The sequence below is a fragment of the Mastomys coucha genome, unplaced genomic scaffold, assembly GCF_008632895.1.
Source record: "Mastomys coucha isolate ucsf_1 unplaced genomic scaffold, UCSF_Mcou_1 pScaffold1, whole genome shotgun sequence".
Classification (NCBI taxonomy): Eukaryota; Metazoa; Chordata; class Mammalia; order Rodentia; family Muridae; genus Mastomys; species Mastomys coucha.
In genome coordinates, this window is record NW_022196891.1 from 53975562 (window position 1) to 53993717 (window position 18156).

Genomic DNA, 18156 nt, shown 5'->3' on the forward strand with positions numbered 1-18156 from the left:
GGGGACATCACCTCTGTGATCCCCACAGTTAGCATGGTTCTCACTACTGAGAAATAACTTGCACACACTGAGCCTTTCCTGCACACTGCCTTTTGCCCCATCAGAGGTGAGTTTGCTGCAGGGCCTTTCCTCTCTCTATACATTAATTGAGTAGCATATCAAACCACAGGGACACTCAGTGACTGAAATAACATTGTAAACAAAGGTATCCACAATTGTGGAAAGTCCCAATAAAATTGACTTACCTTCCTAACTGTAAAAAATTAAAGCAGAAGCCATTTGTTGTGTTGTGTTATATAACTTTGGACTCTCTATCCCATAATAGTTTAGAACAAACACAAAATATCACCACTGTGCCTTTCTGTGCTCTGACCTACAGCCTTTGGTCATATTTAACTGTCTTCTACTGGCTGCTAAACACGATGCCGTTCCAGGCTGGTTAGAGCTTGCAGTGCCTAAATTTATTCCCAATTACAAAGTTAAAGGTAAGTGTTATAGCCAGTCACCATATGGAGCTACACACCTTTAATCATACTGTGGAAAAAAAAATGCTGATCTTGGAAGACTGTGTAAGTGCATCGAGTGGTCTTACCACAAGGCTGTAGGAGGGGCGTGTGTAGGAAACACAGCTTTCAGCCAAGTGCCACTTTCCATCCAAGTGCTGGCCTAATGCACGAGCTTGGGCAAGGTTCTTTAACCAAGGCACTCTTTTCTCGTTATAGTAAGTATGTGGACAGCCATTCCTCTTTTATGGGGTGGGTGTGAGGGTTGGATACCACAGAGTATGTCAAAATGCACAGCTGTCTGGCACATGTGGAGATGGCAGAGTTTCTGTTCTCTGTGCCCAGGGCACAGGGGATGGAATGATGGACCGTTTTGTGGGAGAATTCTTCTAGTGTTCCTCGTTATTATTTCTTAATGAAGGAATCCAACAGTACCCCACATTCCCACCTGGACCTCCATCGCAGCACAGATGCAGGGCGCCAGGGTTTGAATATAGCAGAACACTCTGTGGCAAGGTTATCACCTTAAGGAGCTATGTGTCACACTTTGCTGTCAGAGGGGAGCAGCTTCTGGCCCTCTGTTGGAAACGTGTCCACCTTAATTCCCTTGAGAGTGACCCCACATCACACTTGCTGGATTTCTCCTTCAGCTGTCTGTCAGAGCAGAGTAGCCATGTTTAATCATGGCAGATCCCCATAAACACACCAAGGGCACTGTGGGTGTCAGTTCTGTCTGCCATCTGCTGCCGGGCTCCCTCACTAGGCCTCGGGCAGCTGTCTGTTATCTCATTTGGCCTCCAAGGCACCTCTGGAAGGAGGAACGGTCTTGCGTGGTGCATTTTCTATAGATGAGGAAACAGGCCAGTGAGGTGACTTAAGTAACATGGATGCTGAACGTGTGGCTACTGGCATTATGGGGGTGGGACTGTCCCACTCTCAAACAGGGCACCATGAAATCTGCAAGGACCAGAGCATCCTGCCAACAGATGGGCAGTCCTCCCTTGGGCATGTGGGTTCTTCCTGCACAATGCAACTTGTAAGCTTTCAAGCTTGGTGGCTAAAGAGAAATGTTGGGGCAAATTGTTTTTGTGGGCAACTGACTTATAAGGGGAGATCTTGGTGCGATCAATGCATGGCAGGGGTTCTGAAGAGTCTGGGTCCCCAAAACAAAGCAGGGATCACCTCTCTTGGGTTCCAGAGAGGCTGGAGTAGTCCAGACCATGTAGCTGATGAGTAGCCCGTATCAAGGGCTAGCAGTCAGGTTGCCTCTGCATCCTAGGCAGCAGGAGGAGAGAAGAAAGAGTCAGCCCTTTAGCTCATGTTGTGTCTAGATTATGGATGGTGACACCTGTAGCGGCAATGGCTTAACGGTCCTCGGAGGAAGCGAGGGCTACACAGAGATAGCCACAGCCGGGATCCTGTCGTTTCTTTCCAGCAGCTATGAGGGGAGAGGAAGGATGGTTAAGAAGCCTCTAGCCCAAAGCTCAGGTCGGGACAGGCCGATTATCTCTCCGTTGGACCACAACCACTTTCACCCTGGTCTTCAGCGTTCTTTCTTCGAGCCCTCGTCCTGGTAGCCGAAGGCCTAAGCAACTTGGCTCTAATTTTTTTCCCAACTTCATGTCTGGGCACATCCGTGTAAATGCTTCCCCAGCCTCAACTACACCCTTCGGCTTCCTGCAGCCCGTTCTCCTGTGGTCCTAACCCCAGAGCACCAGCTTCAAATCTCCCCTCTTCCTTTCAGCTTCCCCAGACTCTTTAGGCCACAGCACTTGGCTTGAGTAAGTACGCCTGGAACGTCCTTGTCTAATATGGGCAGTAGCACATTCAGGCCGTCTGGGAGTGTTTGTGTTGTGCACGTTGTGCTTTGTGTTGGCGGAGAAGTTGTTAAATGCCAGGGAGCAGATGCAGCACGGTTTGGGACCCACAGGGAGGAAATACCCTAGCACAGACAGAAAAACAGAGTTATTCAGATACGTTGACAGCTACACATAGTCTTTCGGTGAGAAAGCATCTTTAGCCAGCACCAGAGCAGGCAGCATCTGGGTTGTCCCTTGCCTTATGCAATTTATCATAATGACTTCTGAGCTACTAGCTCTGGGCACTGAAACTGCAAGTGACGATGACTCTGGCTTGCTCTGCCTGCCCCGGCTGCGTGGCACCGGGCACGGGTCGCACGCAAGTGACAACTTGGAAAGGCGCTGTTCTCTGAGCCTGAGAAACTAGGGCTCGCATCCTAGCTCTACCTGTCTGCTGGGTGGCTAGAGGTGAATTCCTGAACCTCTCTGAGCCTTAGAGTAACAATTCTTGAATCACAAGAAGAAAGAATACCTTCAGAAGGTCATTGGGAGGAATAATGGATATATCGTGCCTAAGATGAATAAGATTAGATCCAGGGCCAGCCTCAGTGACTGGACTGAGTGAAACTGGTTATGTTTCATAAAGTGCTTCCGGGACATTGAGTGGCACCAGGAGGGACCTAGAGGCCAGGTGGGCAGGAGAGCAGATGCTTTGTCACCTTCACCGTGGTGAGTTGGAGCAGAGGGATCTGAGCTGTGGAGTGGGGAGAAGGGAGTCCTGCGGGCAGCCTAGGTCCTGCTCTGTTTGTGCAGCCTACCAGTCTATTGTAAGACCTGGGCTCCAGCTTTCAGGACAGTCAGGTTTCTTACCTGATAACCATGAAACCGTCACGGGACCTTGAGCAGTCTCAAGGAGTTAGGTATAAGCTAACCAAGGAAAGCCCAGCTGTGTCTCCTGACAGCCAGGACGCCCCTTTGTGGTTAAACATCCTTGAGGCTGTCAATCAGTTGTTCCTGTTCTGCCAAAAACTAAAGTGCCTGGGCATTTTGTCGATGTGTACACTAATGATAAGTGGCCATTTCTAGAGGATCATGGGAAGGGATTCTCTACAAGTGAATCTACCATGACTTAGGAGGGGAAAAAGTCACCTTACCCCATGAATATGATATCCAGCTCATTAAAATTAATCGGAATTTCTTTAAAACCCACAGCAAAGAACACAGTGTCCCTCCCTGTGCAATAGCTCACTCTAGCTTCTGTCCGGAAAGCTTGCTTTGTTCTGCTAAATAAACATCCACTTAAACTGTCCGTGCCTCTCAACTGAATTCTTTCCCACCTTATCCTATCTTTCAAATTCTCTTGTCCTTTCCCTAACTTCTTAACAATGCCAGCCTCATGCATGTGGGCACTTACCGGGAGCTCAGCCACGCCCACTCCCTGGCTTGGCCACAGCCACCCTGGTTGCTGCTTCTTTGTCCCAAGACTGTTGAGACTCTAACTTCAAATTCCCCAGAATCTGCTATAAGGCCAGAATTCAGCACATTTTGTGTGTGTGCATGTGTGCGCGTGCACATGCAAGCAAGTGTGTGCACTCATGTGTGTGCTCATGGGTGTGCATTCCCTTGTGTGAGTGTAGAGGTCAGATCAGGGTCACCTGTCTTCGTATTCTTGTTTCTGTCTGCTCCGAGCACTGGAGTTACAGACTCACGTATCAGTCATCTGTTTGTTTTTTCTCCAGTGGGTGTTGGTGATTCTAACTCAGGTCCTCACCTTGTGAAGCAAGCCCTTTACCCACTGAGCTATCCTCCTAGCCTCCACATCTTGGTTTTATTAGACATTCTAAGTGTATGCTTCCTAAGAATAAAAGATGCAGGCTTCTTTTTAAAATAGCAGTGCTGCCGGGCGGTGGTGGCGCACGTCTTTAATCCTAGCACTTGGGAGGCAGAGGCAGGCGGATTTCTGAGTTCGAGGCCAGCCTGGTCTACAAAGTGAGTGCCAGGACAGCCAAGGCTACATAGAGAAACCCTGTCTCAAAAAAAAAAAAAAAAAAAAAAAAAAAAAAAAAAAAAATAAAATAGCAGTGCTTAACCTGTGGGTTGAGACCCCTTTGGGAGTCAAACAACCCTTTCACAAAGGTGGCATATCAGATATCCCACATACCAGATATCCAGCATATCAGATATTTTCATTACATTTAAATAACAGTAGCAAAATTACAGTTATGAAGTAGCAGTGGAATAATTTTATGGTTGGAGTCACCACAGCCTGAGGAACTGTGTTAAAGGGTCACAGCATTAGGAAGGTTGGGACCCAATGATCTAGATGGATGTTCTAACCAGCGAATGGATAATTAAGATGCTGCAAAGAAGTCCTTGGCAGTAGGGTGAGGGCCTGCCTTATGTTAAGCCCTGCAGGGATGCTCGGGGTCAGAGTTTTTGACAGCAATTCCATAGCTCATCGTACAGAGGGGAGGGCAAGCACAAAAGAGAGTTCCATCTCTTTCTTGCGCAGGACTGGCTTTGTTTGGTAACTATTTACTGGACACCCTGGTAGCGCCCTGCCCGGGTGTGTTGTGAGAGAGGGGCCCTCAGCCTGGAACGGAGAATGTAAATACTTGGTGGGAAAGGCATAATTATTTTAAGGCACTTCCAAACAAAAGCGAAGAGAGAAACAATCTGGCTTTCACCGTTTGGGAGAATCCAGCCTGAGAACAAGCTGAGATGCTAACAAATGAGCAGAGGGGCTGGTTGTAGCCCTGGGGCACCTAGGACCCCTCCCTGACCCCTAAAGGCAGCTTACTGATCTCCCAAGTGACTCAGAAGCCTGCAGAGTCTGGTCTGGCTTACCAAGTAAGTAAACGCCAGGTTTCTAGCTGAATCTCCACAGACAGGCTGTGGGGAAGAAGGCAGATGAGGGCTTCCAGCCCCTCCAGGTGGCAAAGGAGGCAGCCAGCCAGGGTTTGACTTCTTTTCTAGTGTATCTGTTTAGTTTGGGAGATTCTACTCTCATGTTCTGCAAAGGTCCCATTTTTTCTACTTTAAAAATATTTCTATTTTATTTATTTATGTGTGGTATGCACACAACAACATATGCACAGGGGTCAGAAGACAACTTGTGGCAATCAGTTCTCTCCTTCTACCATGAGGGTCTCAGGTTGTCAGGCTTGGTAGCCAGCACATTTACATGCTAAGCTACTTTGCCAATCTTCTTATTTATCCATCCATTCATCCATTCATCCAAGCATCTATCTATCTATCTATCTATCTATCTATCTATCTATCTATCTATCTATCACCTATCTATCTTCTATCAATCATCTATTTGTCTGTGCATTTAATTATTATCTATTTATTTATTATGTATGGGTGTTTTTCCTCCATGTATGTCTGTGCACATGTGAATGCCTAGTACCCTAGGAGACCAGAATAGTGCATCTGATCTCCTGGGACTGGAATTACAGATGGTTGTGAATCACCATGTGGGTGCTGAGAATTCAACCCAAATCCTCTGGAAGAACAGTGAGTGCGTTTAGCCCCCCAAGCCTCCTCTCTGGCCCTCATGATTTTTTTTTAAATAAAAAATCTTTTTTTATAATATCATGTATAAGTGCTTAAATGATGTCTACCATTTCTTCTCCCACTTCCAAGTCCTGTCATGTCCCCCAGCTTCCTCTCAAACTTACAAGTTAATTATTGTTGCATAAATATACACATGCATATGTACATACATATGAATACACATCACATTCATACATATAAATCTGATGAGTCTGTTTAGTGTTGCATATGTGTGTGTGTGTGTTAACCACATGGGATTGGGTAACCTATCAGGGAGTCTTGTCCCTGGAGAAGACTGGGTCTCCCTTCCTGCAGATAGATACTCATTACCCATAGTTCTTCATCCAGAGAAGGGACCTTGTGAAATTGTGAAATAACCCTGTCAACTGGCATGTTACCTGGTGTTGCTATCATCCAGGCTTTGCTTGTATTACTATATTTTTGGGATTCCATGGGTACAGCTTCTTTATCTATTAGACATTATGTAGTGGGCAGCAGCCTGGTCCCTGACTCTTGCAGTCTTTCTGACCTCTCTTCTTCAATTTCCCCCACAATTTCCTAAGGTTACATTGCAGATATATCAGTTGGGGCAGGATTCTCCACAGACCTGTGTCCTTTGCATTTTGGTCAGCTGTAGGTCTCTGTAATAGTCTTGATATATTTCAAAAGAAGGCTTCTTTGGTGAACAGTGAGACACTTCGCTTGTCTGCAGGCATAAGAATAAATAATAATATCAATAACAGATCATAAGGAATAGATATCTTTCCCCTATTTTATGACCAATAACCAACACTACTTTGTTATACTTTGCAAAATTAATAAGTTGGAGTACAGGCAGAAATTGCATGAGAGATTTTTGGACAGGGGCTGGCTGTGTTGCCCAGGCTGACAGGCTACAAATTCCCTATATAACCAAAGCCGGTCTTGAACTTATGATTCCCGTGCCTGGCCCCAGCCACTCAAATGCGGAGATTGTGGGCATGTTCTACTTGTCCAGCTCCAAAGTATTTTTTTTTAAAGATTTATTTATTATTATAAATAAGTACACTGTAGCTGTCTTCAGACACACCAGAAGAGGGCGTCAGATCTCATTACGGGTCGTTGTGAGCCACCATGTGGTTGCTAGGATTTGAACTCAAGACCTTCTGAAGAGCAGTTGGTGATGCTCTTACCTGCTGAGCCATCTCACCAGCCCCAAAGTATTTTTTTTCAATCATATAATTTCTTACCAGCATTTATAAAAGTATCTTTAAATTAAAAGTATATTAAAGTTACTACTGTGCGTGGGCATGTGTGTGATTGAGGATGGATAAACACATGTCATGACAGGCGTGGCAGCGAGAGGCTAACTCGCAGGAGTTAAGTCTCCCCTTACACTTTATTGAGATAGCAGGGTCTCTTGTGTCTGCTGTCTCTACCTCTCATTTCACTATCGGAGTTGGTCTTTCTCTTCACCTTTACAGGGGTTCCAGGAATCAAACTCAGGAAGTCAGGCTTGTGAAGCAAGTATTTTAACCCCTTGAGCCAGCTTACTAGCATCAACATTTGTAAATGGTTATCTTCCCTTTTGTTGATTTTTTTTAATTGAGAATTTCATATGCAAATAATATAATGTGTTTTGGTCATGACCAAACTCCATTCTCTCTTCTCCAATTCTTCCTCCATCTTCCCCAGCAAACTCCATTCCCTCTCCTTCAATTTTTCTTCCATCTTCACCACCAAACTTCATTCCCTCTCCTCCAATTCTTCCTCCATCTTCACCATAACTATTCCCTCCCTAATTTCATCAGTCGTTCTCCCGCTTCTCCTTCTCCATCCACCACCTCCTCTCTCTCCCCCTCTGCCACCCCTCCCCTTTCCTTCTCCTCACTGAGTCTATGGAGTGCTCATGGCTGTATTCTACTGAAGCATGAGTTGCTCTTCTTAGGAACTAAATACCTAAAGAAAACTGGCTCGCTCCATTCACAGTAGCCACCTGCTACCAAGAGCTCCTCAGTTAGGGGTGGGACTTTGTGAGCTCCTCCCCTCTCTACGCTTGGGTCTTAATTGGCTCTATCTTGTCTTCTGTGTGCTGTCTCAGGAGCTGTGAGTTCATGTGTCCGGTTCCTGTTATTGCTGGAAGATACTTGTCTTAGTCAGGGTTTCTATTCCTGCACAAACATCATGACCAAGAAGCAAGTTGGGGAGGAAAGGGTTTATTTAGCTTACTTCCACACTGCTGTTGATCACCAGAGGAAGTCAGGACTGGAACTCAAGCAGGTCAGGAAGCAGGAGCTGATGCAGAGGCCATGGAGGGATGTTCCTTACTGGCTTGCTTCCCCTGGCTTGCTCAGCCTGCTCTCTTATAGAACCCAAGACTTCCAGCCCAGGGATGGCACCACCCACAAGGGGCCCTACCCCCCTTGATCACTATTTGAGAAAATGCCCCACAGCTGGATCTCATGGAGGCACTTCCCCAACTGAAGCTCCCTTCTCTGTGATAACTGCAACCTGTGTCAAGTTGACACACAAAACCAGCCAGTACAATACTTTTGTTGTTGTTGTTGTTTTGATTTTTGTTTTTTGTAGCAGTCCTCCCTGACCTCTGTCTCTTTTACTCACTGAGCTGTCTTTAAAATGGCCTTGTTATTTTCTTCCTTTTCTTCTCTCTCTCCTCTCCCTCCCTTTTCTCTTTCTTGCCTGTTTCTTTTTTCTCTTCCCCATTTCCCCCTTCCCTTTCCCTGGTTTTCTTTACTCTTCCTCTTTAGAAGAAGAATATGACCCCTGAAAGGCCCAAGAGAAGCTCATCTCCTCATCTCCCGTGGCTCACTTAGCAACCCTGGGAGTTCTGGAGGACCTGGGCTCCTTCTAGCTTTTTCTCCTGGTGCCACGGGACCAGCTCTGCACAAGGGCCAACTTCCCTCTGTCTGAAATGGAGTCTTGGTTCTTAGTATGGTGTGACAGCACTTAGTTTGGTGAGGAGCCATTGGCAGTGGTGAGTTGGCATGGCTATGCCCAAGGCTTTCAAATAAAAACACCTCCCTCCATTGCTACAAAACGTTTAGGTATTTATTGTTAGAGGCCAGCTGGCAGGAGTCACTGTCATTCAAGAGGATTCCTGTACACCTATTGTTGCAAACGGTTGAAGCTTTAAGTTGGAAGGGTACATCAGGGGGGTGAGGTGACCCACGCAGGTTCAACAGGGGCTCACAGGACTTCTCAGTTCCAGCCTCCCCTTGGATTTTCATTACTACTGAGGCAATTTGCCCCTGCCCAGCCTTCAGCTCTGTCAGTAGGTTGGTGCGCGGCCTTTCTCTATGGTGCCCCGCTAACATTCACTCAGCAGGGTGACTACTCTAGTGTGCCCCTTGTCAACTCATTTCTGATCTCCCGCAGTTCTCCAAGTGTCCTTCTCAGTGACATCAACTTGTTAGGGAAATTAATCTGTAGACTCTACCCCCAAACCTACTACCGAATGAGAGCCTGTGTGTGAGACCCAGCAAACAGAGTTCGGGGCTTCTAATGCCTTCTGAAGTAAGAATCTTACATCATGTCTTACATGAAGCACTAGAATGTTTAGAGACCAGCAATGGAGGATTCGCCTCCCAGATATACCTTCAAGTCCCACAGTAAGCTTGCAAAAGTGAACGATTCCTGGGTAATATCCTGGCTCCCAGCATCTGATGTTTTTGGACCGCTATGCACCTGGGAGCTTGCACACTTCCCCCAGGAGATTCCGAACTGACGCTGAGAACCACTGATGTAAATGGATCCTCAAGGAGAGAACTGGATCAAGTAGCAACACACTACACAGAATGGAAAGAGGACAAATGCTAGCAGAGGGTGCTCTAAAAATGGAAACAGAAGAGTCTCTTTGGGTTAGATACTTGCGGGAATATCTACCTCCCCTGATTTACATGGAGCTGGAAACCCCTTCACCTCCTTCGGGAACAGGTAGCTAAACGTGTGTCTGTTGCTGTCCCTGGGAAAATCCTCCCCGCTGCTTTAAAACATTATGTAACACCCTCATAGTAGGTGTGTCTCCTTCACTGTCCCTTTCCCCTCTGGGAGTTCAGAAGCAGGCAGAAGCCTTGCGCTGTCATGGGCACCGGACCACATGAGGCAGAGGCAGCACGGGTCCCACGGAAGTCTCTGAAATGCAGAGATTAAAGAGTTCCAGGACAGCCAGAGCTATACAGAGAAACCCTGTCTCGAAAAAAAAAGCCAAAAAAAAAAAAAAAAAAAAAAAAAAAAAAAAGCCCCCCCCCCAAAAAAAAAGAAAGAAAGAAAGAAAGAAAGACACACAAGGGCCATTTTAGCTAACAGTGGAAATAGAATATCAGCCTTGAAGGGAGCCATTTTAATTTAGGGACAATCAAGGAGGGGGATGGGAAATGGCTCAGTCCTAAAAGCGCTTGGCATGTAAGCATGAAATCCTGAGTTCAGGTCCCTAATACCCGTATAATCCCAGAGCTGCAGATATGGAGACAGCCAGGTGCCTGATAGATTCTTGCTGGCCTGCCAGGCTAGCTCATCAAAGAGCTCTAGGTTCAGTGAGAGACCTGTCTCAAAAAGTAAGATGCAGGCTCAGCACGTTGTCTCAGCAGGCTACATACAGCTGGACTACATAAGTCTGCTCTCTCTAAAGACCTGTATGGTGGATGCTGAAAAAAAAACAGCTCCTAGAAGTAGTTCTCTGACCTCACTCTTGTACCACAGCACATGCATTCCCCTCCATAAAATAAATAGATAAATAAATAAAAGTAAGGTGCAGAAATGATGAAGACATCTGTGTATGTGCAGAAATGGGCACATGTGTGTGCACATTTAAGGAACTTTGTAGAAGGCATACGTCCCAGATGCAGCCTTATTACCTCATTTGGAAATGCAGGTCAGATTAGATTTAGGCTTCAATTCAAATTACAGCAGCTACACTCTGGACTGGTTCTGAACTCAAAAAAAAAAAAAAAAAAAAAAAAAAAAAGTTCCAGGCAGACATGATCACACGACTGCAGTTATTTGTCCTTTGGACATGAATGGAAATTATAACCTCATGTTTGTGTGGCTGAACATGACTCAGGTTACATAAGCCATAACACATGGCCCCCAGAGAACCACAGCTGGCAGAGGGTCACTGACTCGACCTACAAAGCCCTGCTTGCCAATCCGAGTGTTTCTTGCACATCTGAAGGGGAAGGGTCCTGTTTTCACATTAGCATCTCAGAGTGGTTCCAGGCACCAAAAATAGCTTTTGACTTATTTGTGTTTCTTCTGCAGCAGCTTACCACAGATGTTGGTTTCGGAGCCTAAATGGTTGACAAGCTTGGCTTTGATGGTCAGGCTGTGTGTGTGTGTGTGGGGGGGGGGGATAATTCAGCTATGGCGGTCACTTGACACGAGCTGAGAGCAGATCCAGGGACACTGGGCTTTCTGTGTACACTAGGCTGTCCCCAGCTCCCGCTTTGGCTGAATGGGGTGGCCTTCCAAGTCTGTAGCAGCCCTTCTTCCCCATTCTAATGCAGGTGGAAATTCTCTCTCTCTCTCTCTCTCTCTCTCTCTCTCTTTCTCTCTCTCTCTCTCTCTGTGTGTGTGTGTGTTACTGACATCTCATTTATGGCTGAACCCTCCACAGACACACAATCTCTGCACTTTGACCTGTTGCGAGTCTCTGAATTAAGCACTATCTACTGGTGAATGAAGCTTCTCTGATGAGGACTGAGAGCCGCTCTGAACCCGAAGATTCCGAGCTAGGATCCACAAGAGATAGAACTCGTAGCACTTGTCTTCCTGGGTCTGGATTGCCCCACTCAGTACAATTTTTTTTTCAAGCATTATCCTTTACCTGCAAAGTTCATGATTTCATTTTTTTTCACAGCTGAATAAAATTCCACTATGTCTATGTGGCACATTTTCATTACCTGTTTGTCAGTTGATAGATAACAAGCTGCTCCCATTTCCTAGCTACTGTGAACAGAGAAGCAGTGAACACGGATGCACAAATCTCTCTGCTGAAGGATAGAGTCCTGATGAGACATGCCCCAGGAGACGTAGAGCTAGTCATTTGGTAGGCTTATTTCTACTTGTTTTGTTTTGTTTTGTTTTTGAGATGGGGTCTTATTGTGTAACTCTTCCTGGCCTGGGTTAAACTGTGCAGAGCAGGCTGGCTTTGAACTCACAGAGGCCTGTCTCTCGCTACTTCTCAAATACTACCATTAAAGGCATGACCACCACACTTGGCCTCTTTGAACTATTGCTCCTATTACCTGGGGTCCTATTCAGAAGGTCCCTGCCTGAGCTCTCTCTGGAAGTATATTCCCTACTGTTCCCTTCAGAAGTTTCCGAGTTTTAGGCATAACACTCAACTCTCTGATCCAGTAGTAATTGGTTTTTGTGCAGGGTAAGAGATGGTCATCCTTCTACATGTGGATACAGGGTTCTAAGCACGTTCGTTAAAGAGGCTCTTCTTTGTTTTGTATATTTGTGTATATATGTGTGTGTGTGTGTGTGTGTGTGTGTGTGTGTGTGTGTGTGTGTGTGTATATATATATATATATATATATATATATATATATATATATATTGGCATCTTTGTAAAACTTCAGGTAGGTATAGGTACATGGACTTTTATCTGGATTTTTATTTTATTCCATTGATTGTGTGTCTACGGTACTGTCTTAGTCAGGATTTCTATTCCTGCACAAACATCATGACCAAGAAGCAAGTTGGGGAGGAAAGGGTTTATTCAGCTTACTTCCACACTGCTGTTCATCACCAGAGGAAGTCAGGACTGGAACTCAAGCAAGTCAAGAAGCAGGAGCTGATGCAGAGGCCATGGAGGGATGTTTCTTACTGGCTTGCTTCTCCTGGCTTGCTCAGCCTGCTCTCTTATAGAACCCAAGACTTCCAGCCCAGGGATGGCACCACCCACAAGGGACCCTATCCCCTTGATCACTAATTGAGAAAATGCCCCACAGCTGGATCTCATGGAGGCAGTTCCCCAACTGAAGCTCCCTTCTCTGTGATAACTCCAGCCTGTGTCAAATTGACACACAAAACCAGCCAGTACAGGTACGATATAGAGTCCTTTGGATATATGTTCAGGAATTGTCCAGCTGCTGATGTGGTAGATGTTTTTAGCAGAGCCATGCAGTTTTTACTTATCATGGTTTTGTGATATCATGGAAACCATGACTAGTGATACCTTCAGCAATATTTTTATTGTTCAGAATGTTTTTGACTATTTGGAATCTTTGAAGCTTCCATGGAAATTTTAAGATTTTTTTTCAATTTCTGTGAATAACTGCATTGGGATTTTGGTGGGAATTGCATGGACTCTGTAGATTGTCATTTTCTGCCAATCCATGAGCGTGGGGGCAGGGAGGGAGGTCTCTCCATGTTAATTATTTTCTTCAGTGTTTTCTTTGTATAAATAGTTCACTTCCTTGGATAGTTATGTTATTGTTGTTTTGCTCTTGTGAATGGTTTCTTTCTCAGTATGTTTGTCTTTGTATATAGAAAGGCTACTGATTTAAGTATGTTAAATTTGAATCTGCCAACCTGCCAACTTGCCACTTTGTAGAAAGTGTTGACATCCTATCATTTGAAAATAGGGATTCTTTGACTTTTTTCTTTCTGAGTCGAATCCTCTTCATCGCCTCCTCTTGCCTGACTGTTCCAGCTAGGGCTCCAGGTGCAATGCTGAAAGCTGAAGAGTGTGGACGCCCTGTCTCTTCCTGATCTCAGTTGGAATGCTCTGCCATTTTTTCTGCTAACTGTGGTGGATGTGTTTGTCAGAGATAGCCTTTATCATGTCAAGGTATGTTTATCTAGCCTCTGGAATTCTTGATGTTGAATTTTGTCAAAGATCTTTTCTGTATTGAGGTTGACAACATAATTTTTGCTTCAGTCCATTGATGTGGGCATTACATTTATTGAACCATCCCTGCATTCTCAGACTCAAATTTTGGTTTACATTTTATTATTATTATTATCAATTTATTTATTTTTGATTCAGTAAAGTTTATTTTCCCAAATGTGCAGCTGATTGAACCTGTTCATGCATCTTCACCAGCAACTGGGGCATCTCCACCCTTTGCGTTTCTGGTGTAAACTACTTGGGCTCTGCTTTGAAACCAGTTTGATCAGTCCTTTACTAAGCAGCTCCTGGAGGGCTGCCCTGGCCAAGGAACAGGGAATCTTCACTCTCTCTGAGACCTCGGCTTAGAGCTTAGAGTTGGGAACTTCCTTACAGAGCTTGTCCTATGGAGCTTTGTCAAACAGGACAAGATTGTTCAACTTGCCCCGAACTTTGCCTTTGGACCACTTCTTCCTTTTGGCCTTGCCACCAGATTTATTCATTCTTTGTCTTTTTTGGCCGACTTTCTGTCATCTTTCTTGTCGTCTTTGGGCGGCATGGCGAAGCTCAGAGACTCGTGTGGACCACTGTGGCCTCACTAAGATGTGGGGGGGAAAAAGCACATTTTATTATTTTTATGTGTGCTCTCACCATGGGGATTAGTCTGCAATCCTCTCCCTCTTGCTGAGGCCTTATTTGGTTTTGGTATCTGGGTAATACTGGCTTTGAAAAATAGTTCAAAAGTGTTCCGGTTCTATCTGACTGACTAATCTGTAAGCACTGATGTCAGTTCTTAGAAGGTGGAATTCTGTGTTGATTCCATCTGCCCCTGGGCTTTTTTTAGTTGGGAGATTTTAAATTATTTCTATCTTGATGCTTACAATAGGTATAACTAAATTGCTTATTCATCTTGGTTGAACTTGCATATGTCTTGGTGGTCATATGCATCTAAAAATTCATGCATTTCTTTTAGATTTTCCCACTTGGTGGAGTCTACAATTTTAAAGTATGACCGACCTTATGACTTGGACTGTCCTACCTTCCTTTTCACATCATAACTCAGGTCCCCTTTCTTCATCATTTAGTAGTGTGGTTTAACTTCTGAGGGTTGGTTTATTTTCTGCTGCTTTCTCTTGATGTCCAGCTTTACCCCACCGTGGTCAGCTAGAGCACAGGATGATGCTTCAGTTCCTGTCTACTTACCGAGGCGCACTTCATGCCCTGAGTATGCTCTACTGAGAGGTTCCATGGGCTGGAGGCCGTGATGTGGTTCTTTAGGACCTGGGGGAGTGTTCCATAGATGTAAGGTCCGTGATCTATGGTGTCTTTAAATCCTGTTTATTTTTTTTTGGGTTGGAGGCGGGGAGGGAGGTCCAGCTGATCTGTGTAATGATGAAGGGAGGGTATCGAAGTCACTATTTTGGGCTTTATCTGTGACTTAATAGTTCTTGCTTTTATGAAATTAAATGAGTCTGTATTTGGTGAACGTGTGTTTAGAATTATAATTTTCCCTTGGTGGACTGTTACCTTGATAAGTATAACAAAATAAGTGCCCTTATTTTGTGTTGACCAGTTTTAAAGTTTGTCAGTTTTAAAGTTTATACCTGCTTGCATGCTTCCTAGTCCCAGTGGTTTGGAATGCCTTCTTTTATCCTTTCACCCTAAGATAGTGTTTGTCTCCGCTGGTGAGGTTGTTTTGTTTTTGTTTTTTCTTTTTTTTTTCAGCAAAAAGATGGATTCTGTTTTTCAATCTATCTGGCTGGTTTCTCCATCTCTCCCTCTTCATCATCAACCCTCTCCCCAGTCTCTCTCCAAGGTTTCTTTATGTAGCCCTGGCTGTCCTGGAACGCACTCGTTAGATCAGGCTGGCCTCAGACTTACCGAGGTCCACCTGCCTCTCAAGTGCTGGGATTAAAATTCAGTTATTACTGAGAAGACTCTACTGCTCCTGCTACCTGGCACGATGGCCATGACTTTTGCGTATTTGCCAAAGTCTGCACACTTTTTTTTTCACGATTTCAAAAGCAGGTTCTTACTGTGGAGCTCAGTGACACCGCCATCTTGTTTCCTTCTACCCTGGCTTATCTGAACTGCTAGGGTCATTTCTCTCCTGTTTCGGGGTCTCTGCAGTGAAACAAGATTCACATGAACAAAGGTGCTGAGATATGATGAAAAATATATATTATAAATATGGTGGTTACTAAATGACTTCTGGGTAAATAGTGTACCCTGCATGGACCCATTTTGCAATAGGGTGATTAACATTCTGGGCAGAATGGAGAAAGATTATGCCTGACTTCATTATTTTACTCAGACTGGCATGAAACTTCTGGAACTTTCCATTTAATGTTTCCCAACTATGTTTGACTGTGAAGCCATAGATGTATCACACGTTTCCGCCAATGAAACTTTTATCTAGTTGGGCAACACCTGGCTGGTGCTTCCCGCTCCTCTTTTTTCCAAGGTCCTCTTCCATGGCTGCTTAACTCTTAACAGTAGATTTCAACTCAGGGAATCAAATCAGAACTACCTTAGAACACATGGCCCTTATGAGAACAAATTTAACGACAACAGAACGGAGATGGGGCAAGAAGGAAAATGGGTGAGAAAAAAATGGAGTATCTCAAAACTCAAACAGTAGTGAGCTTCCCCATCAGGGCCTGCCGAGATGGTTTAGTGGGTCAGAGCACTTGCTGCTCTTGCAGGTAACCCAGTTTTGGTTCTCAGCACACAGCGGCTCACAACTCCAGTTTCAGGGGTTATGATACCTCTTGTGACCTTTGTGACACTACTCATGTGATGCACCTCCCTCTTTCTCTTTCCCTCCTTCTCTCCCTCTCCCTACCCTCTTTTTACAGGTTTCTCTGTATAGTCCTGGCTGTCTTGGACTTGTTTTGTAGATCAGGCTGGCCTGGAACTCACAAAGATCCACTTGCCCCTGTCTTCTGAGTGCTGGGATTAAAGGCATGTGCCACCATGCACAGCCACTTCTAGTTTCTAATGTCAACATATTAAAAACTTTCACCACCACCAGAAAAATGTTTACTTTTCTCAAACCCAGAGGACTTATGTGACCAACCTTTCCAATACTGATTGCTTTTTAAAGACCTGAAATAATTTGTGATGTTAGACTTGCTTTTAAGGAAAGTACCAGGAAAAGGCACATGAAATTACCATCTTATAGGCCCCAAACGGTTAATACAGACAATCTCATGTCTCATCTAATAGATGCATGGGCTGAGTAATCCAACATCTGGAGCTACTTATCTGTTACAGGAGAGTGGAAAATGCCAGCTCATTTAGTCAGCGTTCAAAGACTCTTTATGTAACCTGTTTTGTGCAAGAAAACCCTTTGATGTCTCATCTCCTACAACTAAAACAAATTGGCAGATCTGTATCACTTTTCAGACTTTGAGAAGGTAGTAGTTTTTGCATGTTTTAGTGTGCTAGAATGTATGCGAGGGTCCGAAGTTAGATATTTGATTAAGAGAGGTAGAAAACGTTCCCAGAGTTTGAGTCAGAAATAAATGATCCTAGGAACTGACTCAAGGATAATGGTTTTATTAACTATGGGGGGAAGGTCTGGCAGGTGGGACAGGCAACTTCCATCCTATGGCTTTTTGTATTGCTTGGGTTTTTTCAAGGAGGATATGTTTTTTTATAATACACAACATTAAAACAAAGGGGGCCTCTGACTTAACTGAAAGGTTAGTTTAACAGACAGGCTGATTTAAAATACTGATGGCCAATTCTGTCCTGCAAGCAGCACAGTCTTTCTTGACTTACAAGGACAAGAGAAGAAGCCGGGCGGTGGTGGCGCATGCCTTTGATCCCAGCACTTAGGAGGCAGGCAGATTTCTGAGTTCGAGGCCAGCCTGGTCTACAGAGTGAGTTCCAGGACAGCCAGGGCTACACAGAGAAACCCTGTCTCCGAAAACTAAAAAAAAAAAAAGAAAGGACAAGAGAAGAAAGTGTGTTTGCAGACATGCTCATTTAGAAGGCTCTCATTCAATCTCAATTCAACTTAGGTTGATGTTAAGAGAAAATGAACAAAAAAGGCCAAAGAAAAACCACATTTAACATATATTTAAGCTAACAAAAGATATACAAGACCACTAACAAGGAAATTGAAATAATATTGGAGGGGCAGTTAAAGTCCTAAACTAACGGGCTATCTATGTCTTAGATGAACAGATAAATACCTGCTAATTCTCAAACTACTCTACAGACCAAAACAGTTACAATCACAGTGACAGCAGTGATTTCATTACACTGGACAAGCTGATCCTGGAGACAGGACGCAGGGACAGTTGAGGTGAATTTGAAGATGAAAAAAGATACAGTACTTAGGGCAATGTGGTATAGGTTTAGTGACAAGTGAATTATACGGTAAACCGAACCTGAAGACCCATCTATGCATTTAAGGAAAACTGATGCATGATCAAGGTACCAGGACAGGCTG

General features: G+C 44.6%; 1 long non-coding RNA gene and 1 pseudogene across 1 annotated transcript; both read right to left on the minus strand.

Moving 5' to 3' along the window:
• Window positions 1-439: 439 nt before the first annotated feature.
• LOC116070691 lies at window positions 440-6532 on the minus strand. Its single transcript, XR_004110510.1, has 2 exons — window positions 6468-6532; window positions 440-2445 (listed from the first exon to the last, which is right to left on the minus strand). It is a non-coding gene; the product is annotated as an uncharacterized LOC116070691 (long non-coding RNA).
• Window positions 6533-13893: 7361 nt separating this feature from the next.
• LOC116070693 lies at window positions 13894-14253 on the minus strand (annotated as a pseudogene).
• Window positions 14254-18156: the final 3903 nt, after the last annotated feature.